The following is a 23,106-nucleotide window of genomic DNA, read 5'->3' on the forward strand; positions in this document are numbered from 1 at the left end:
ATTTTTTTCACTAAGTTCTTAGCTTAAACATTAGATATATTTTTCTACCTTTAAAATTGATTTTAATAGATACCAATAAAACAGCTGTTTATAATGAGATCTCTTTCAACTCTCACCAATTTAAAAGTTTTTCCAAATTAAAGGATCCATCATATGGCCATCATTTTATATATATATATATAATAATATATATATTATTATTATATAATATATTTATAATATATATATAGTGATTTTAAACCACTAAGATGAAGAGGCTCTTCCACATGAGAGTGGGGGTGTTGCCTAAATAAAATTCAAAGGTTTACTCTTCAAAAGCTAAAGGCCTTTGTGGTCCAGGCTGATGAAACAAAGTTTAAGATGGCAAAATATCTGACAATTGGTACAAAGAATTGCTTAGAATCCCAATTTATTTGCGTGGCCACCATATGTACACAATACTTGAACCTTTTTTATGGCAGAGTCCAAGGTTTCCTTTAAAAAAAAAGTAAACTTATATATACATACATACACACACTTAAAACACCCAGAGAAAGATAAAACGTTTACATTTCAAGGACACAGGAAGAGAAATCCAAGTTCCCCCTAACGGGAATTTTGTTTGTATAAGTTCAGAACTCCAAAAAATGTTTTTATCAGGCCTGGTTAGTTACTTTCATAGTGAGGTTTTTTTTTTTTTTCTAATTCCCAATTAAAGCTGTAAGTTTTGTACGTACATAAACCTGGCTGGGGTAATAGTTGGAGGCTGGCAATCTGTCATTTTTTCTTTTCTTTTCTGTTTTTTATTTTTTTTGAAAGTTCTATTCCACATTGTAAGGTCGGGTTCTCACAATAAATTTGCTAGAAAGATTTCCCTCAGGGACAACTCTATGGCATGAAGTCTTTGCCTCTACCACTCCTGCAAGATTCTCTGTCACCAGAGAAAGCTGTTACCAGCCAGGAAGAGGGTCCCATTTTTGGAGTTGAAAGATTACTCATAAGAGTTTTACTTTTATCCTGAAAAATTCAAAGGAGGTAACCAAATTGAGGAAAACATTAGACCAACCTCTTACCTAACCACTCAGCCCTGAACCCAGTGTCCTTCAACTTGGACACACTCGGGACGTCTCCACTGGGTGAGTATTTTCCTGGTATGTTTCCACCAGCCCCACATCGGACGTCTCCGCAAGGTGGGTATTTCCCGTTATCTTTCAACCAGGCCCCACCCAGTATGTCTCCACTGGGTGGGTAATTCACCACAGTATCTTTCAACTGGAGGGCCAGTTACCTGGAAACACCGCCAAATAAAACTCAGGATCATCAAACAATATGTGATTTCCGAGAAACAAGAGAGACTCACCCAAATTCATCTGGACTCCCTGAGGAGGCAGATGGGCACAAAGGGCCACTTATGGTACCAAGGCTCCAGATACTCGGAGAGTTCAGGTGGAGAAAGTCTGCTCTGGGTCCCTTCATGGTGTCCAAAACTGTTGACTGAAATACATGTGCAGCCTAAAGGTTAAGAGATATGTTTTACTTGGCGGGACGACTCTAGCCATGATGACAGCCTCTCAGATCTCTCTGAGGGACTGCTCCCAAGAGGTTGAGGAGGAGCTAGGATATATAGGAGCTTTACAACAAAGACCAGGTTGTTGGAACAGTAAAAGATTGCTTGTTATCTAAAGAAAGCCAGGTATCTCAAGTTCAAGAATTTAGTGCTTTTCTATGTATGGGAGGAAGCAAATATTTTGGACTCCCTGAATTCATTCTTTAAACAAGCACCTAGCTACCTAGGGCCAGTATCCTGTCCTTTCTTATTCTGTGTCTGCTCAGAGGGCACCATTGTGAGTTGCTGCAGCTGCTGGGCTGCAGGCCTGTCCTCACTGGGAGTTGGCGGCAGCCGCTAATGACTTGGTTTCAGCACTCTATGTTTACTGACATGGTTGCAGTATTTTCATTCACATTGTAGTATTTTCATTCACGGACTGATTATGGATAATCTGCAAACTTGGAAAGCAACCGAGATGGAATTACTGCAGGTACATTCTTCTTTAATAAGCCGTGTGCAAACATAAACATGGAGGAAGCATACATTTGGATTTGGTGGTGTAGGGAAGGGTTTCTGCACAATACAGGAGAAGGCAATGCAGAATTCCTTAAGTCCACCTTTCTTTTCTGTAGTGGTTTCTGAGAACAGTTTATGGTAATTAACCAACATTGACAAATGGTGGCACACATTGCATTTAAGAGCTGGCCGGCTGCAAACTTGTGTATTGGACAGGTGGAATTAATAGGCAAATGGTCAGGTGGATGGGAGAGAGACGGAGCCTAGGCCTGGGCCCAGATTCCGGTTTAAATCGGCATTTCCTCACCATACGGCCTTGGACTAGAATGCAACCTCTCTTAACCTGTTGGTGAATCTGTGAAATGGGCATGATAATATTCGTTTCTTCCTGGGATTGTTTTAAGTTCTAAAGAGTATTGTAGCACACATGAAGCACTTAACACACTGGCACTTAGCAGTGTTCACTGTGTGTGGACGTCCCGCTTGGCATGTGTCAGAGCCGTAAAGGCAGCATGTGTCTGTTGAGGATGCACTGGTAGCCCCTTGAATAGGTTGTGAATATGGTGATTCCCTTTAATCTTGGTAACTCTGTGTGCCATGGGAAGTTATTTTCATGGACAGATGAGGAATCTCAGGGTAAAGAAGACTGTGTAATTTGCCCAAAGTCAGACCATAATTTTGGGTGCAGGGGCCTCTGTTCAGCATGGGCCCCAGGGCCTTCTGCCCTCTCCATTCAGCACCAGAACCAGATGTGGGGTCGGCTGTTTCCCAGCCCAGAATATCGGGCAGGCCGCAAGACACACCTGGCTCTGCACTGCTTGAGCAAAAACTCCGGAGGAGAGGAAGTTACAAAAGGGATAATCATAAAAACAGATGACAGCAAACTGTGACCAGCACTGAGAAGGAAAGGAACACGCCTCGCAATGCAGAGCTGCGAGCTTTCCCATCGGGGCTTCTCTGGGGGCGTTCATCTCAGCTAAACAAACTCTGCTGCTGCACCAAGGCAGGAAGGCAGGGAGCGTGTGGCCAGGTAGACAGGGCCTTGTTAATCATACTCATTCCCCATTAAGCTGCAGCTGTCACGGGCACTTACCTAGTAAACAGATGTCTTCCATAATCATCACGCACTTTTCTTGGTAGTTTTATTGCCCCACCTTTGAGATGAGGTCATTGAAGCTGAGCAGTTTGCTGCATGCCCGTGATCACCATGGAAATACCCCCACTGGTCTTTCAACCTAGACTGGTGTGGCTGTCATGTCCCAGCCCTGTGAATGGCATCGTGTTGCTTCTCCCAAGTGTCCCAAATGACTGACATTGATATTCTTAATTCGTAGGAAATGGTATGTGACAATAGGAGAAAAAGGTAGTAAGAATTTGGAAAACTAGAACAAAATCCAATTCTTCCCCAGCTGGGGGAGCGTACCCTGTGTCACTCACCCCACTCACTGCGTGTCACCTCCTCCCTGCCGTCTCCGCATTCAGAAGCCACTCTGAGCCTTTGAAGAACATTTTGCCTCATGACACTGTTGACTAGGACCTGCGACCTCTCTGTCCCTGGTTAACTCTCTCTTCAAAGCCATTTAAATTTTTTGCAGGCTTCTCCGCTCAGATGTAAGAATATTCTCTTTCAACTTCTTGATGCAGCTCCTTAATGAAGACCTCGTGAAGGAAACTTAGTCAAAACCTGGGAGGTATGCACACAGTGACTGCAACCTCAGCACTTTATGAAGTTCAGAATCAGATTTGTGGGTGACTCAGGAAAGGCTTTTTTATGGTAACAAGGGGAAAGTGAAAGGATGCAGGCTGTGTGAGACTGAAACATCTCGGTCCCAGCCAGCAAGGCACCGGCGTTCAGGATGGTGTGTGGGGAGTGCAGAGTTCTCACAAAGAAAGAAGTGTTGGGATGGGAGGGAGGACAGTTAGGTACTTTACTGTGGAGGGAAAAAGTGGGTTAAGCATTTCCTGGTTGAACAAGAGGACTGTGACATGATGTGCTTGTATTTTGGAGAGAAGGATTTTGTGGGGACAGGCCTAGGGAGAACGCTCAGTGGCTGTGGAGTCAGCACAACAGAGAAACACAGAACCGTGCAGACCTCAAGGCCCCTGCTGGGGAAGAGGCTGCCCGCCAATTCGAGCCCTGGGGGCAGCTTCTGTCCCTTAGCTGGGGCCTCAGAGCTCTCTTCACAACCCAGTCCTGTTGATACAAGGAATAAAATGTGAGGCATGAGAAGGGCTGTGTCCCAGGCTTTGGTTGAGCCCCTGGGATGTGTCCCACCAGATTTTGTTCCTTGGCTTTGCGCAGTAAAGTATTCAAGAGCAAGCCAGTGTTGAGGAAAGGTAGATTTATTCACAGAGACACATTGAAAGGCAAGAGAAAGGCCACGAAGTGTGGGGTTTGGGTGCTCAGATTAAAAGTAGGTACACACTCCACAGAGTGTGGGCTTTCTCCGAAGAGGGAGAGAGAGGGGTGACCGCGAGGTGGCGCTGTGTTGCTCGTTTTCTTGGGCTTGGTGGTTTCATTTGCTAATATATAGAAGGACCAGCCTAAGGGCAAGGGGCTGGGATTCCCAGGGAGTTGGCCATTTCCCACCCTTTGACATTTTGTGGCTAGCCTTGGGACTGCCATGGTGCCTTGGGGCATGTTATTCACCATGTTACTATTACAATGGGTGTATAATGAAGCTCAAGCTCTGCTAGAAGTTAAATCTCTTCATCCTGAGCCTCAAGGCCTACTGGGGGTTGAATCCTTCACCATTTTGTTGTTAATTGCTGTGGCCTTCCTTGAATGGCTGTGCTCTGCCCCTTCCATCCTGTCTCACTGTGATGACACAGAGAGAGCAAAGGCCGGGCCCTGCCTGTGCTCCTGCATTTAACAGCAGGAAGTGTGGAGTGGGCTTATGATGACTCTGAGTGGTGAGAAAGATGTTTCAGATTTTGCCAAGTGAGACATGGGGACCTGCCAGCAGCCATCACAGATTTATCTCAAGGACATTATCGCTTGTGTTGTTACAGAAACAACAGGCCAGCCAAGAAACATGCACTGAGATTTATTACGCCGGCGGGCTCAGAGGGGCTTCTGTTCCGAAGCTCTGAGCACCTCCAAGACCTGCACATGAGGTTCTATAGGGTTAATTACAAGTAAGGGGCTATTAGCCAATAAGGCTCAAACAACAAAAAGCAAGGAATCAGTACACTGAAGCTTATGAATTTGGAACAGATCACTTTACTGACAATTGCTGACCTTGGATTTACGAGTTAGCTTATTAGCCCATTCAACTGACACTAAACTTCAGATTTACGAGTTAGCCCAGCAATACTTAGATCAGTAAACCGACACTTATCACACTTAGATTTGTGACTTAGCTCGTTAGCCCAGCTGGGCTTTTCCTTCACAGTGTCATTCATCTTTTCTATATTTCTTTTTTTTTTTTTTTTTAAGTATTTAATCCAAATTTAATATCAGGTTTTTTTGGAAAGAAATTTCTCTTTTTCTTTTCTTTGGGACTCTTTTGGGGGGGTAGGTAATTAGGTGTATTTATCTGTTAGTGGAGGCCCTGGGGCTTGAACCCGGGACCCCGTGCACGCTAAGCACACCCTCTACCACCCCCCCATGATCTTTTCTTTTTGCTTTAGCTGCCAAGAATCTTACAGCTGAATTTCTAGTCGGCCTTTAACACTTGCCCTGACTCCAGGGAAACCATTTTTTATGACTTTACCTCCCCCAGGTTTCATTTAAGTATTGAATCTCCAATTTCTCTTCACTTTCAGTTTTGCCTTTTTGTTGTTATGGTTGTTAAGGTGTGTTTAAAAAAATTGTTTAATTTCTCTTTTAGCAGGAGGCTGAAAGTAAATAAATATGTAAACAAACAGCACACTTAAATGCTTTTATACATTCTAAGCTGTTTAGTAGTTACTTAAATACCGAATTGAATATTAAAGTGATAACATTTTTAAACTATTTTTTAATTTTTTACAAAGATATAGATGATTTGAAATATGATATGTTTCAGGTGTACAATAGATGCTCCATTTATAGTTACAGTAAACATTGGCTGTATTCCCTGTGTTGTAAGATACATCCCTGTAGCCTTACATTACATGTTGCAGTTTGTATAAGAAAGTTGGGTAACGCAGAGTCTGGGGCATGGCTGTGTCTGACCCAGGGTCACGCTCACCCTGCCTGTCAGAGCCCAGGCCCTCACTCCTGTCTGCAGGGCAGCGAGTGGAGGCAGCCCTCATCAGCGCTGGCACCACCCTCTGAGCGGCAGTGACAGCAGTGTCTGTGTGTGGACGTGCATAGTGTTTTTCCAGGAGCTTTACATGCATTTCTGCATTTAATAATTAAAGCCCTCCTGTGAGGAAGCGTTTTATGATTTTAATGAATAATACATTTTATTTTGATATTGATAGACTTCAAACCTCCGGAAAATTTACAGAAGTAGTACAGTAAACGCTTAGATACAGTTCACCTTAAAGGGCACTATTTGTCCTTTTGTGTCTGGCTTATTTTAGCATAAAGTTTCAAGGTTCATCCATAATGTAGCCTGAGTCAGTACTTTATTCTTTTGGTTTCATAATATCCTTTTTCTTTTTTTTCGTTTTTGGTCTATTTAAAAATACTTTCATTGAAGTCTAGTCAGTTTATAATGTTGTGTCAGTTTCTTGTGTACAGCACAACAATTCAGTTAAATAGGAACATACCTGTATTCATTTTCATATACTTTTAAACATAAGTTACTATAAGATATTAAATATATTCTCCTGTGCTATACAGTATAAACTTGCGGTTTATTCTATACATACTCAGTATCTGCAAATCTTGAACTATCAATATATTCCTTCCCACACCCTCTCCCCTCTGGTAACCATAGTTTGGTTTCTATGTCTCTGTGTCTGTTTCTGTTTTGTAGATAAGTTTATCTTTTTGTGTCTTTGATTTTTGATTTTTTTTTTTTTAAGATTCCACATGTGAGCGATCTCATATGGTATTTTTCTTTCTCTTTCTGGCTTACTTTTCTTTGAATGACATTCTCCAGGTCCATTCATGTTGCTGCAAATGGCATTATTTTATTATTATTTTATGGCTGAATAGTAGTCTATTGGAGAAATATACTACAGTCTCTTTATCCAGTCATCTTTCAGTGGACATTTAGGTTGTTTCCATGTCTTGCTATTGTAAATAGTGCTGCTGTGAACATTGGGGTAAATGTGTCTTTTTGAGTTAGGGTTCCTTCTGGATATATGTCCAGGAGTGGGATTGCTGGGTCATATGGGAGGTCAATTTTTTGTCTTTTGAGGAATCCTCTATACAGTTTTCCACAATGGCTCCACCAAACTGCATTCCCACCACAGTGCAGGAGGGTTCCCAATTCTCCGTAGCCTCTCCAGCATTTACTGTCTGTGAACTTCTGAATGATGGCTATTCGGACTGGTGAGAGTTGAGTCTTGATTGCAGTTTTGATTTGCATTTCTCTGATAATGATATTGAGCATTTTTTTCATGTGCCTATTGGCCATTTGTATGTCTTCATTGGAGAAAAGTTTCTTTAGGACTTCTGCCCATTTTTGAATTGAATTGTTTGTTTTTCTTTCTTATTAAGTGTAAAAGCTGTTTACATATTCTGGGAATTAAGCCCTTGTCAGTCTCATTTATTGCAAATATTTTCTCTCATTCCATAGATTGTCTTTTTGTTTTGCTTTTTGTTTCCTTTTCTGTGCAAAACTTGTAAGTTTAATTAGTTCCTACTTGTATTATTTTGCTTGAATTTCTATTGCTTGAGTAGACTGCTCTAGGAAAACACTGTTGAGATGCATGTCAGATGTTTTGCCTATGTTTTCTTCTAAGAGGTTTATAGTGTCTTGTCTACATGTTTAAGTCTTTAAGCCATTTTAATTTATTTTTGTGTATGCTGTGAGGGAGTGGCCTAACTTCATTGATTTACATTCAGCTGTCCACTTTTCCCTACACCATTTTCTGAAGAGGCTGTCTACTCCATTGTATGTTCTCACCTCCTTTGTCAAAGATTTAATGACCAAAAGTTTGTGGGACTATTCTTGGTAATTTTGTTTATCCGTTCATTGATGGATGGATATTGTTTGTAACCTTTGGCTACTCTGAATGATACTGCCATGAATATTGATGTGCAAGTTTTTGTGAGAATATATTTTCATTCTGTTGGCTGTACAGTTGGCCCACCATTTCTGTAGTTTCCACTTCATGGATCCAGATGGCTGATTGTAAAGGGACTCGAACATCCTTGGATTATGGTATCCAGGGTGGGGGGTTCCTGAAACAAACCCCCCGAGGATACTGAGGGATGACTCTATATGTAGGAGTGGAATTGCTGTGCCATATAATTCTAACCTTTTGAGGAAACACCAGGCTTTTCCAAAGAAGCTGCACCATTGCCCCTTTCCAATGGCTGCGTATTGAGGGTTCCCATTTCTCTGCCTCCTGACCGACACTTGTTAATGTCCATGTTTTGATTATAACCATTCTAGTGAGTGTAAAATCAGATATCATTTTGATGTTGATTTCGCTAGTGATGCTGAGCATCTTTTCATATGCTTATTGGCCAATTGTGTATCTATTTAAATACTTGGCATATTTAAAAATTGGGTCGAATTTCTTTGTATTGGTCAGTTGTAAGCATTTGTTTTATATCCTGGATACTAGTCTCTTATTAGATATATGCTTTGCAAAATTTTTCTCCTATTCTGCAGATTGTCGTTTCACTTTAGTTTTTTTAAACATTAAAACAATTTCTTTCTAGGGGAGGTAATTAGATTTATTCATTTTATTTTTCTTGCTAAGCACGCACTCTATCACTTGAGCTACACCCTTCCCCTTCATTTCACTTTCTTGATGATGTCCTTTGTAACAAATGGTTTTAATTTTGATGAAGTCAATTTTATCTTTCTTTTTTTTCACTTGTGCTCTTGGTATTGTATCTAGGAAGCCATAGCATATCCTTGAACCACAAAGATTTAAACTATGTCTTCTTTTAGAATGTTTATACATTTAGTTTTTACGTTTCCATCTGTGATCCATTTTGAATTAATATTTTATTTGTTATATAAAATACAGGGGTCCAGATTCCAGATTCATTCTTTTGCCTTCAGATACCCAGGTGTCTCTGCACCATTTGTTGAATAGACTATTCTTTCAATGGAGTTTTGTTGGCACATTTCTGGAAAAATGACTGTAAATGTAAGTTTCCCCCCTGGATTTTTTATTGTTTCTCATAGATTTATGCATCCAAACTTATGCCAGTACCATAATGACTTGAGTACTATAGATTTGTAGTAACCATTGAGTGAGTCCTCCAACTTTGCTCTTTTTTTTCAAGATTGTTTTGGCTGACCTGGGTCCCTTGCACTTCCATATGAATTTTGGCATCAGTTCTTCAATTTTTGCAAAGAAGTCAGCTGGAATTTTGATAGGGATTCCATTAAATTTGTAGATCACTTTCGGGAGTCTTAACATTTTTAACAATATTGTCTACCATTCCATGAACATGGGATGCCTTCCATATATGTAGATGTTTTAATTTTTTTTTGGTGATACTTCAAAATATTCAATGTGCAAATCTTGTAAAATTTTCTTAAATGTATCTCCCATTTTATTTTTAATGCTGTTGTAGTTGGAAAGGCTGAGCTTCCTAAGGGTGGGACTATATATCAATTTTTTATTTATAGAATTCCTACACAGCAAATACCCTAGATTTATATTTGCTACATAAATCTATCCACAATTCTTCCCACCCCCGTGTCATAAGAAACCAAGACCCAGGTTAAGCTACCTGAACACTTATGTGGAAGTGAGAAGTGAGACCCTTGGGTGGGGCTTTGTGCAGATTATACTGAAAGTTTATTCATTATGGCTTCATCTTAATTTCTTTTAAACAATCCTTTCAGTGTATATAGTCAGATACATTAAGAAAGTGCCCTTTCGATGTGTGGAGGAGCTAAGACTATAATTTTCAAATAATTTCTAGTGAGAGTGTTGTACTTGAAACTAATTTGCATCAATCTTTGAAGATTTATGTTTCAGGAGCTTTGACTATATAATACCTGTCTTTATTCAATAACTACAACTAAATGCTCAAACAACATGTAAGAGTTTGAGCAAACTGCCCCCGCCCCGTAGTGCTGGTTTGCTGCAGCTGTAACTGGAGTCAAGTCTTACCTATCCCAGTACGCTTGGGTGGATCTGCTCAAAGGGGTTCGTCCAATAGTTTGTCGGTAGTCTTTTGGACAAAGCCATAAAGCATTGATTTAAGGTTGCTGGAATGGAATCTATTTTATTAATATTAAGTAAGCACATATTGAGTGCTTACTGTATGTTGGGAATTGTCCCTCAGCCTCACATGAATATTATTCCACTTAAAACCTCTCATATTTCCTTGTTATTCACACTTTACAGATAAGGAGTCTGAGTATTAGGTTTTCTCTCTTTTGGGGGGAACTCATTATCAATGATGGGAAGTTGTAAGGAAAAAGATACTGATTCATCCAGAGAAAACATTTTTCTGAGAGTCAGCACTGAAGAGGTTGATCATTGTTTGAGTAAGACGAGCCCCGGGTTGTACGGAGTCAGCATCCCTGTCCTGGACACGGCACGTGTAGCACTGCATGGTGGGTGAGGCGGCGCGGCCGCGCAGGGAACGCGGATGCCGGGCCGTTGGGCTGTGCTCAGGCCCGGTGGGGCTTTCTCCTAAGGGAAGTGGAACGTCATTGTCAGAATTTAAGTAGGGGAGATGGGTGCTCTTGTAGATCACTTTTGTCTTGTAGAATGCTTAGAAACATTTAGAAGGCTCGGCAGGAGGTGATGTGATAAGTCAGAGTAGGGTGGCTATGAGGTGTAGCAGTGTTCAATTTTCAAATGGTTTTCAGTCCCAGGTTTGTGGCTCAGTAGCCGTGTCACTTTGGATGACGCACTCAAGGAAGTGAAACAATTTATCTTATTACTTGAAGCAGTGATATACCGACTTCCCAGGACTTCTGTGGAGATCCAGTGAGATAACTTGTGCACAATGTGCAGCGTGGTCCCCAGCACACAGTCAGTGCTGAGGGAGTGCCAGTAAGAACTTTGTAGGTGAGGTGTGGGTGGTGTGACTCGTTGACTGAGGAAATTGGGCCCTGAAGGAGGGGTCCAGTCACATCTGTGAGTGATGGGACTGAGCTGGGAGAGGCAGAGGGTGGAGTTGGTGGTGCCCTTGAAACATCTAAGTGCAGTGCCACAATCACAGAGGAGGTCTAGGCCCGGGCTGTGCATTTTCCTATAATCTCAATCCCTGAGGACGCCAAGGTATAGATCATTGAACGTGAAGACATACTTACAGGACAAGTGAATAGTAGTATCATCTCTGTCATCAAAGCTCACGTCTCTTTATTCATCACTCACTTTGCTAATTGGGTACTTACAGAGCTCAATTCACCATCCTCACCTGGGCTCAGGCTCCACAGAAAAGATCTTGTGAGTCTCCCTCTTTTCCAGAAGAAAACACATTTAGCTGGTAGACTTCTCTACTTCGCCAGACTTAGAATTTTAGTTTGTTGATTTAATTCTGTTTTCTGTTGGCTGTCTCCTGACAGGAGAGACATTTTACCTCATGGTCAGGTTTCAATTAGCTGTTACTGAGAACTGCTGATCTGATCCATAGTGTATTTTTTCTATTAACTTTGTAGAGTACTTATCATTTTTCTGTCTTTGCCCTTTAATTTTGTTTCCTCTTCAATGTTCTATCCTATTTGGGGCCTTATTTTATTTTTTAATTCAAAAATGTCTGTTAGCAGTTAAGAAAACAAAAGCAAATAAAAAATGCACATGATAGCTAGATTTAGAAAATATCTATTGTGTTTTCTGCCTTGGCAATGGAGGGTTCTAGAAAGTCTTGAAAACCTTCATTACATAAGTTCCTTAAAATGCTGATTAAGAAATAAGACCTTCCTTCCTCATCTTTCAAGCTGCACAGCTAATTGTCAAGAAAGTGAGGGGAAATCCTCAGAAGCCAAGTCAACCAGAAAGCAGGGATTCTGGGAGATACACGAGCCTTAGAAGCCCTGGGGGCCAGTTGGCTCCTGAACTGAGTTTCAGTTGCCTTGACAGGAGGGCAGGAGGTGAGCCCCAGGCCTCTCACACTGGGAGTTGGATGGCTGTTCTTATGTAAGGCCAAGCACATCCTGAGAATCCTGCTTTATAAAAGGGTGAATAAGAAAGAAAAGTAAAAAAGCATTCCTCAAGGCAAGGAAGTAAGGAAAGTCAATTTTTTTGGAAGCGGGGAAAAATAACATATCCAATGTAAGTATTTAGTTTAAATCTGTTCTGGCATGAGACTGACAACAAACTCCTGGCAGAAAATCACAGCTCCTCCAGGAAAGAGAAGTTGTGTTTTGAATGAATCAGTGGGCAGCCATTCCGAAAAAGGTCTCCAGAGTCTTCTGGATCAAGATACTGGACCCAAACACCTCCCTTCCATGGTCTCATTTAAATAACCAGAAAGGTTTTAAAGGAAAGAAGCCATAATCATAGTTCTATTTATTGACATTAATATATGCTAGGAATTCAGAGGTGACTATGGAGTTGTCACCTCTTTTATGGACCTTACTTTCTATTTGACATAGTTGGGGAACTTGGTGGAGGGTGGTGTTAGACTGTTGCAATTAGCCAGGACAGGAGATTAAGAAAGCAGTGAAGGGCGGGTGACATTTTTAGCTGAGGACAGTCCTGTTCAGTTGGTTTGTAATTGCAGGCTCGTTGAGTTGTCACTGGAGGGAATTGATCTTATGGAGTTTGGACTTAACTCAGGCCTCTTCAGAATGGACAAGTGAACCTGGAGAAAGACAGTCAAATCTGTGCAGACATTAAAGTCCACGTGAACGTGCTGTATCCCTGAGCCAAATATAGGACAAGTAGGCAGCACTTCTTGAGGACAGAGGAGTGGTTTTTAAGGTTCTCCAAGAATGAAGCCCAGGGAACCGGGATGGCCAGTTGTCAAACTGTGACGTTGCTCTTTGGACGGTGTACCCACCGAGGTTATTGGCCGTTAATAGGTTTCCATTTCTCTTTAATGCATGACAGGTGATGAGGTCGTGGGCATACACTTTTGACACCTTGTCAAAGTGACTGGGTACCTGCCTAGAAGGGCGGGCACAGCTAAGGCTGCGCCATACATCTTGCCGCCCATCCCGTTCCCCGGCTCCGTGATCACGGCAGAGTGGTTCCTTGTTGAGCTGTCCGTCTCCTCTGTGACATCGTAACCCAACAAATTACCGGAGAGTATTAGCTTGGCTTTGTTCTTTTCCATACTTCCCTTCAAATGATGATGACTGATAATGGACCCAGTTACGTTTGCAGATGATTTACACGTAGTGCTGTCAATACAAACCTTGTAATCCCCACTGTGTGATCTAGAGAAGAAAGTTACATTCTTTCCAAATTGTTTTGATGCACTTATGTGGGAAAATGATGTACGTTTGAATATGTATTTCCTCTCTGAATCATCATGGCTACAGATGAATATTTGTAGACATGGAATGAGTTTACTGTATTTGAACTGTATGGTCCCCTAAATTCTCCCCAGCTTTTTAAAGTCATCACTGGAGTGCTACCTCCACAGTGTCCCAAAGCATCCACCACTGCCTGTTCTTCGGACACTGTGAGTTTCCAAGTTGGAGAAGGCTGCTGGCTGTTGAGGCATTCTCTGGCACATCTCTGGCTGGCTGATGTGAGCTTAGCACACAAGACTTGGCAGACAGTATCTAACCATGGTCACGTCCATTTCTGGAACACTCATGGAGGATTTTACACCTATGCTAGTGGCATACGTTATTTCTTTTGGTTTTCAAAACAATCATAATTAGATTTTATCACCTGTATTAATAAGGAAACTGTCAAAGCGAGTGATGTGCAGACTTTGGACTGGAACACGGGTCTTTCTGATCCCTATCTCTGTTCCCTCCCCAGCCTATCCTTCCAAATGTCCAGGAGACTCTTCCTCAGTCTTGAGTTTCCCGCTGATGTTACCACTGTCTTTGATTCTGGAGAGGAAAACAAGTCTAAACTTACTTTCCAGTTGGAAATGGAATGGAGAGTTAACGTTGGAAGCCGGGAGAGTCTGTCCTGTGATGAAGCGGTCTCTGAGCCACTTCCACTGGGACGTCACGTCACTGTCTGGGCCCCTTGCACAGCCTGTGCACAGGTGATAAGCCAGATGTGCTGAGCAGTCCTACCGGACAGGGAAGTGCGTTGGAAATGAGTTTGGGTATTTGGTTTCATTACATATGTTCCTGAGGGCCTTGGCCTGGCACTTCAAATGGGACCACTCCCTGTCCCACAGACTCGTGCTCTGGGCCGGTGCAGACCTAACGTGGCCTCAGCCTGAGGCTCAGGGCCCGTGGTGATGAGGAGCATTTTAGTCCAGGGTCTGCCGGAGGCTCTGACACTTCTGGGCCATGGGAATTTGTCCAGGATTATAATAAATCCTCCCCGAGATTCAGATTTCCTTGCCTGTGAGCTGGGGTAGTAATAGTTTCTGAAATGATTGTAATGATTCAGTAACGGGCACAGCGTGTGCTGGCAGGTAGCTGGTGTTTAAGGAGCAGAAGTCGCAGTCACTCTGTCAGCCTCTCACTGAGTGCTCTGTGCTTTGAGAGGTTGTGTGTTTGGTGAAAGTCCCGCCCAATCCCTAGGGTGTAGATGAACTGTTGTTCCTTTACTTTCCCGTCCTTTTCCTCTTTCCCTTCTCTGTGTCCCATGTTTAGGTAGCAGATTCCTCTGTTTCAGGGAATACGGACCTTTCTAGTAAAAGGAGAGGCGGAACGCGGAAAGGTGGGGCCCAGAGGGGGTCTGGAACATCCGCACAGCGCTGCTTCCCTGCATTTCTGCATCCGGTCCCATCAGTGCATGAAGTCAGCCTTCCTCTTCCTTCCTGTGTCGTTCGGTCTCTGTTTTAAGGGAAAATTTTTTACGGGTCTTTTTTCCATTACATGTTTCGTTCAGATGCTTGTTGCTTTTCTCCCTGTGCTTCAGCATTCCTAGGAGAGAATTCAGCAGTGCAGCATCCTCTCCGAGCTCTATGAGTTGATCGGCTTCCACCGCAAGTCCGACTTCTCAAGCGGGTGGCCCCCGTGCAGCGCGCGGCCCCCGGCATTACGGAGCCTGGCGGGAAGGCCTGCTACCGACTCCTTCTGCAGACGCTTCCTGGCTACAGTCTGTCGCTGGATCTGCAGGACTTCAGCAAAGGTGTTGGAACTAAAACATTGCTTCAGTCCCATTAACCATGCCTGGTTTGGGCCCTGCTGTCCTGTCTCATCAGGGTGAATTCTGATTCGTTTAGAATAGGGCTCAGCAGACTTTTTCTGTCAAGGGCTTGGGAGTAAATATTTCAGGGTCTGCAAACCTCCTGATCTCTGGTGCAGCTGCTCAGCTCTGCTGTTCAGACGCCAGAGCATCCGGACATTCCACACACCCACAGAGCTTTATTAACAGCGGTGTCTGGGGCTGGATTCAGTGTATGAACTGCAGTTTGTCCCCACAGCCTCCTCACTATTGACGCCTGCACCAGAGCATGCATTTGCGACAATGGGTGAACCTGCACTGACACGTCATCATCACCCAGAGCCCAGACTTAACACTAGGATTTACACTTGGTGGTGTGCACTCTGTGGGTTTGGACAGATGTGCAATGACATGTATCCACCGTCACAGCATCATACAGAGTAGTCTGTCTTAGTGACCTTAAAATGTTCCGTGCTGCACCTCATTCATTGCTCCTTCCCCTCTAGCCTCTGACAGCCACTGATCTTTTAGTCTCTGTGGTTTTCCCTTTCCCAGAACACCATACAGTTGGAATCAGACAGTTGCGGAACCTTCCCAGATTGGCTTCTTTCCCTTAGTAATATGCATTTAAGGTTCCTCCATGTCTTTCCATGCCTTGATAACTCATTTCATTTTAGCACCAAATAATAGTCCATTTTCTGGCTGGACCACAGTTAATCCATTCACCTACTGAAGAACAGCTTAGTTGCTTCTGAGTTCTGGTGATTATGAATAAAGCTGCTATTAACATCTGTATGCAGTTTTGTGTGTGGACATAAGTTTCCATTTCGTCGAGTAAACACCAAGGAGCACAGTTGCCGGATCATGTGTTAGGAGTACGTTTAGTTTTGTAAAAAATTGCCAGACCGTCTTCCAAAATATCTGGGCCATTTTACATTCCCACCAGCAATGCATGAGAATTCCTGACGCTCCACATCCTCACCAGCATTCGGTGCTGTCAGTGTTCTGCTTTTTGGCAGTTCTGACAGGTGTGCAGTGGTACCTCGCTGTTTCAGTCTGCATCCCCTTGATGACAGATGCTGTGGAGCATCTTTCCATAGACTTCTTTGGCATCTAGATTTCTTCTTTGATGAGGTCTGTGTTCAGGCATTTTGCTCATTTTTTAATCAGGTTGTTCATTCTTCTTGTTGAGTTTAAAGAGATTTTGGTATATTCTGGATATCAGCCCTTTATCAATGTGTCCCTGCCCTTCACCTGCAGCACCGGAGTTGTCCTTTGGGTCTCAGTGGAGTGTCAGCTCTTCAAAGAGGTTCCCTGTCTTCCCTCAGCCTAAATACTGTCCTTGTATTTTTCACTTTCATTGACTAATTTTGTTCTTTTTAAATAGCATTTCCCATAATTTGTAAGTATATTAAAAAAAAAAGGGCAATGATTGAACACCACCTCCCCCACCAGGCTGTGTGCCCTGTGAGAGCAGAGGCCCTGTCCCCACTCACCATTTCCCATGACAGCACATGGCACATGTCCATGTAAAAGTGTGTAACGTGGGGCCAAACCTGATGTGCAGCTATGATGACATGTGTTGGCTACCATTTATTGAGTAGACTTTGTTTCTGATGTAAATTGTTAAATCACATGAATTAAACTTGTTTGTTTTGAAAAATAAAACAACAAATCCCACCTCCATTTGATAGGTACTTTCTACTTAGCCTTCTGACACAGGAGGGGATGTTCACAATCATTTTCTGGAGGAGGTTGGGGAGGTAAAGTAAGAGAGTGAGATCAAATAAAGTAAAAATGATAACTATCAGTTGGCTTTATTTTCACTAAGACATAAAAGTTACTTTAAACCCTATCTCAGCTGTTGTTCTGTTGTTTTAAACATTTCTCATAGAATTAAATGGAAGCCCACTAAACCCTGAAAGGGAAATTGTGTGCTCAAGTCCTGAAAATTGTTTATGTCTATTTCTTGAAATGCACATTTTCCCTGCTGGTTAAAGAAATTCGAGGCGGGAACACAGCCGTGCGCTGTGTGTCTGCCGGCTTCACGGGCTGCTCACTGTCATTTTCATTTTCTTGTGTTGCAGTTTATGAAGGTTTTCCCATGAGATATATTGCTCAGCCTTTTCCTGAATGAAGGATTGAATTTTCCTCAGGAAATCTTATGAAAGAGAGTGACAAGGCACATGGGTTTCCCAAAAAGGAATACTTGATGTAATAAACTCTCACTATGGTGAACCTTTTTTAATACAAGCCAGTTGAACATTTTATCACTAGGTCATAGGCCACAAATCTGTCTTAAGAATAAAAAGATTCAAATTTTATAGAAGAAGCAGTTTGAATCAAGTAGAAATTATGATTTGTACACTAGTTGGTGTTAGAAATTATACTCAGTCTTATCATAATTGCCTGTGGTAGGAACTGGATTATTATTTATTTATTAAAAAAAAAATCCACTAGGTGCTATTTGCCCCATTCTTGATGCAGCAGTGCTGAGGTTAGTTAAGTTGGGCCATTTAGGATTTTTAGCTAGGTTTTCCGGACATTGATTTCAGCCTCTTTACCTTTTTTAAATCTCTTCTTTTGTATCGGCCATTGGTCTTTTGACAACGTGGAAATACTGCACGGATCTGCCTTTCCCTTTTTTCCTGTCTTTGTGGGAAAAGATTTCTGAAAGACAAACTACTAGGATATTAAGGATTTTGTGTGGGGTAAGTTTGTTCAGTTCTAAGGATTTCAATTAATACGCATTAATACTTGCTATTCAGCTAATGACAGTAAAATTATAAACTAACTTAAGTATACATGAGTAAGTATAGTACAATAAGCCAATCACCCAGATTAAGGAATTCACAAACTTTTCCATATTTCCTTTATTCAGACCTTTGTTCTTTTATTTGTCCTTTGTTGAAGTATTTGACAGCAAATCCAAGAAGACATGTCATTTTACCCTATGTGCTCAAGTAGGCATGTCTGAAAAATGAGGGCCTTTTTTTGATCAGGTTTTTCCATTTGACCCATGTGCTCATTAAGTACCAGCTTTATCATGCATCTCACTAGGCATTAGGGATCCTTGGGGCAATGAGACAGTCCTGGCTCCCAAGGAAGTAAGGGCTGATGGAAGAAATCAACACAGGAGCTTGGGTGCCTCACTTAAGGTCCCTACTGGATGACACCAATTGGACAAAATTTGTGCACAATACAGTAGGATTCACAGAAGTGACTGGTCAGACTTGTAGGGCAGGCCGTGAGAGAGGCCGTCAGCAGGGCTACAAGAGGAGGACTCATTTGATCAGAATCTGAAATCCTTTCTGCCAACCTTTCTACCAAGCCCCCAAGGCCATCACAAACAACCCTGTGCTGTAACTGTTTTTGATTCCAGTTACCACATCTCCTTCAGGAAGGATTTTAAGGTGGAAAATATTTAAAATCCGTAATTGTTGCCAGAAGGGACATAGAACAAGGAACATGTAAACAACACAAATGTCCATCAGCACATGACTGGATAAAGACGAGGTGATACATATATACAATGGAATACTACTCAGCCATAAAAGATGCCATTTGCAGCAACATGGATGGACCTGAAGACTGTCATTCTAAGTGAAGTGGGGTGGAAAGAGAAAGAAAAATGCCATATGACTTAATTTATGGGGAATCTAAAATTAATAGCAATAATAATAAGACCACAAATGAACTAAATATTGTTTTGACTTCTTGAATATATGCAAGCACATCTGACCATCCTTTGTGATTGGATTACCATATTCTGTTTATTCTTTTGTAGATGTCCTTATTCCTCTGGTAACTAATTTTAAAAATCTAAAGCTCTAATCTGTTCTTATGAAACAATAATTAGTACATATATGTAAACTAAAAAATGCAGTATGCTCTATACATATATTTACATGCAATATGTGTATGTGAAGTTGAACTGTAAAAATTCTACCTGATAAAACTGAAAAAGGAAAAAAATAAAAAATTTATTTTAAAAAAACACCCCTCTTTAGATATTAAAACGTTCATTTCTGAGATTCTGTGAAAGACAGCATGGAAGTAGGTTTTTAAGATTTTCTCCTTGTTCCTCGGTGAGCAGCCTGGGCTGCACAGCTTGGCCGCCACAGGCCCCCAGGACTTGCCGGCTTGCTCCTCACTTGTTGGGAGGAAGATTAGCTGCTTCAGGAATATTTATGTTCTTAGAAGTTGCTGAAAACCCCACAGAGCTTCTGTTTACATGGAGTGTATCTGTCAATATACCCCATTATAGAAATTAGAACAGAAAATTTAAACCCAAGAACTGACAAGCACACGCTGCCCCAGCACGTGTTCAAAGTAGTGCTGCCACGGTGGCGTGTGTTGGTTCTAGAAAAAATGCACCATACAGTCAAGAATGAGGGTGAACCCACAGATCTCATCTCAGCAATGCTATGAAGAGGTGGGACCCAAAGCCCCTAAAACAGTGCTGAAGTCCCCAGAAGTCCCAGAACACACAGAGCCATGGGACCAAGAATCCAGTGTCTCATGGATCATCATCTGTGGAGACCGAGTCCTGGGTCAGGAGGAGCAGAATTAGGGATAGAAGGCACACAGTCCTATTGACAGCAAAGCTTTAAAGGTTTTGAATTGACTGAAAGTTTGGCAAAGATTTGCATTTAGACTACTACATTTCCTCTCCTGGAGACGTTAGAAGGAAAACACTGATTAATAGAGGATGATTGTAATGGATTAATTATGATACTGATGACATGGGCTGTGAACACTAACTCTGCACTCAGTGTAGACTAAGCCTTTTATGTACACAATTCATTAGGTCTCCACACCCCTGCAACGTGGCATTAAGCACTCATACAACCATGAAACCAGTGACTATAAAACAGTCACAAGCCTTCCTCTCCAGCATGAGGTAGCAAAACCAGCAAGGGTTTTCAATGACAAAAGCCAAAATCATATATTTTTTGGGAAAGAAAGCAAATGAAACACTGAAGAACAATAAGCCAAAAGAGCAGATGGAATGGAAAATTTTATTGAAGAAAGCAATGATTGATTCAATTAAAACAGCTAATGTCCCTGGTATAATTGAACCATCAATCCAAATTTTTGGAAAAGTGGGTTGTGAAATTACTGTTTCATTTAATATTGGAATTCTTATTTGGACCAATTTGATATGCACCACTGGTGTGAGGTTAGATATTTAGGTAAATAACAATATTCCTATTTTTTAAGTTAACAGGAAACATAACACAGGACTCCAGATTTAGGGAGAGAATGCAAAAAACTACTATCATACTCCATCCAGTAAGGACAAGTGTCCCTGCGTCACCAAAGCAATGAGAATTTGCACAAAGAAAACACAGTTCCAATTGTGACAAATACGAGACCGTGAGCCATGAGTTACGAGAACAAGCAACTGTTTAAATGCCATGGGCAAATTTTTTTTATCATCTTGAAAACATCACTGATGTTCTAGGTAAGAAAAATAATTCTTTTACTAGCAAATCCAACTGACACGGGAGTTTTTCCAAGTGAGAAGGTAATTCCAAAAAGTGCAGTAAAATGGGTAAAGATGATCTGCGCAGTGACGGAGATGGTCTTAGACTAACCAGCACCACGATTCCCGGTTTTACACTTGCTCTCTGCTCATCACCTCTGACACAAGAACTCATCAAATTATTGTTTTTTCTTTAGGGAAAAAAAGATAAATAAAATCTAAATACAAGATGTGGTATGTAAAGCGGTAATGAAGTTTTCTAACCTTATAATGCAGCCAGTGTAATGTAGCACTTATTCGGGCACTAGAATTTTTTAATTTATTTCTTTTATACCCTATTTCTATCCTAAAGGAGACACTTAAAGTTTTCTACTTTATTCAACGTATCTTGTGAGGGTTGTGATATACACTGGTATGGCAGTTTTAAGAGATTCAAAATCGCCTCTTTGGTTGTGGTCAGGAAAGACAAGGCTCCCTCACAGCTGCGACGGAGAAGGAATCCCCGGAGTCAGCCTCCGGGCAGCTTCCGAACCGCATCTGCTTGCACTTGGCACAGGACACCATAAGCAAGTGTAACTCTGAAAAAGAGATTTCCCCAGGGACTTGGGAGGTGCTCTAACATTCTGAAGCCACTTGTTTCCCAGTTAGGTAAGGGTTGGAAAAATAGTTTATTAGAAGTGACTCCCTTTGTATGTGCCTTTTGTCCTGAGTGGTCACTAATTAGCATAGAATATAAAATACCCCATAATATAAGAATTTAGGCAAAACATCTTTCCATCTACCTGTCTATTTGTTTATCATATTTATAGTTAGGTTACATTTTCTATGACGTTCACTTCCGGGCACCAGAAAAGAAAGGTTACAAAATATTTATTGTCAATAGGGGGGACTGGGTCTAAGGATTAAAAACCACTCCTGCTAACAATAAAAACGATATAATAATTTTAATCTCAGTTGCATCAGACCTTCCAGAATTACTCCTTCAATTTCACTGTTAAAACAGTAATGGAATCTCTGTTCTTCCAAGACTTGGGCCTGATCGCCACCCATCCAGACATCTGTCTGTGGGTCCCTACTTGTCCTCGAGGCCCCCGAACACACCTTATGGGGTAAACTTTCTTCAGTGTCCGTACTGTAGGGGAAACCAGGAAGTCCCAGGCACTATCCAGGATTCACACCTACCTGCAAAAATCAAAGTCATGTGACTGAAACGGGACAACCCAGGTGGAGTTATAGGACTGAAAGCTCACCAAAAAACAGGTTTGGGGGCCTAACACAAGCCCTCCAGCTCCTAAAATGAAGAAGGACAGGGAGTCCCAATTAGCCACGAGACTGGGGGGCTTCATTACTCCATGAATAAATGATTTGTTCCAGTGCCACCTTTAGACAGGGAACCCCAGAACCCAAACTTGGAAGCACCCCGTCCCCTCCCCTCTGAACAAATATTCTCTCAAGACACGTAGTGAGAGATGGGAGCCCCGATGAGCTCTGGAATAAGATGCAATCTGAAAGACTGCTGGTAACAAATGGTGTGGAGCTCGGGCAGCCCCCAGGGCCACCAGCCCTTCTGGTACCCACACTTCCATCCACAACAGTTTCTTCAGGACCCTTATGCACACATAACCATCAAACAAAAATGATTGCTTAGACATATTTTAAGAGAAATAACATGAGAATGCCAAATTCAAGACAAGTCAGAATCAAGACCCCAGAGTATTTACTGAATGAGATCTCACGTGTGCTCCACAGTGAGCTTTAAACCCTTAGGACACAGTCATGGAACAGTAGGCATTTTCTTTCTTTCCTCCAAGTTGGCTTTACTGCAAAACTGAAACACAGGAAGACTCTGGATCCCACCTCTACTACTTACACAAAGGGCTCATCTCACCATTTGGAGTGGGATCAGCGATGGTGCGGCCGGCTTCAATGTGCGCACTGCCGTGCCCAGCTCCCCGAGGAGCAGAGCTCCCCCCACGGGCACTGCAGTGCCTGCAAGAATCAGGTGTCTGATGAGTGAGCCTGGGGCGGGCAAGACAGGAAGCAAGCACCGCTTCCTCACACTCTGCAGGTGATCTCTGTGTCATCTTGAATAAATACAGTCAGCATTAAAGATGTTTGGCAAGAGGGTAAATGTAAAGGCCTCCCCAAATCTCCTCGCATTCCTTTAGTGGGAGTCCTGTTAGAACACATGGTGACAAGAGACGCTGGCTTTACATGCGCACGTTGCCCTCAGGGCTGCAGGTGAGGCCACGGTGCTGCCTCCGCCCCACCTCCTGCCCTCATCCCCCAGACC

The 23,106-nt window shown here is 42.2% G+C and overlaps 1 protein-coding gene across 28 annotated transcripts in view; it reads left to right on the forward strand.

The window, feature by feature from the left end:
* The window catches only part of LOC141579338 (trafficking protein particle complex subunit 9-like), a 147,232-nt gene extending 131,112 nt beyond the window's left edge, over positions 1 to 16,120 (forward strand). For all 28 annotated transcript variants that reach the window (XM_074374550.1, XM_074374548.1, XM_074374534.1 and 25 more), the window contains one exon: positions 15,077 to 16,120. The gene's annotated coding sequence lies outside the window, so the exon portion shown is untranslated. The remainder of the gene's footprint in view (positions 1 to 15,076) is intronic.
* The last annotated feature ends 6,986 nt before the right edge of the window (positions 16,121 to 23,106 follow it).

This window comes from Camelus bactrianus, chromosome 12 (assembly GCF_048773025.1).
Source record: "Camelus bactrianus isolate YW-2024 breed Bactrian camel chromosome 12, ASM4877302v1, whole genome shotgun sequence".
Taxonomy (NCBI): domain Eukaryota; kingdom Metazoa; phylum Chordata; class Mammalia; order Artiodactyla; family Camelidae; genus Camelus; species Camelus bactrianus.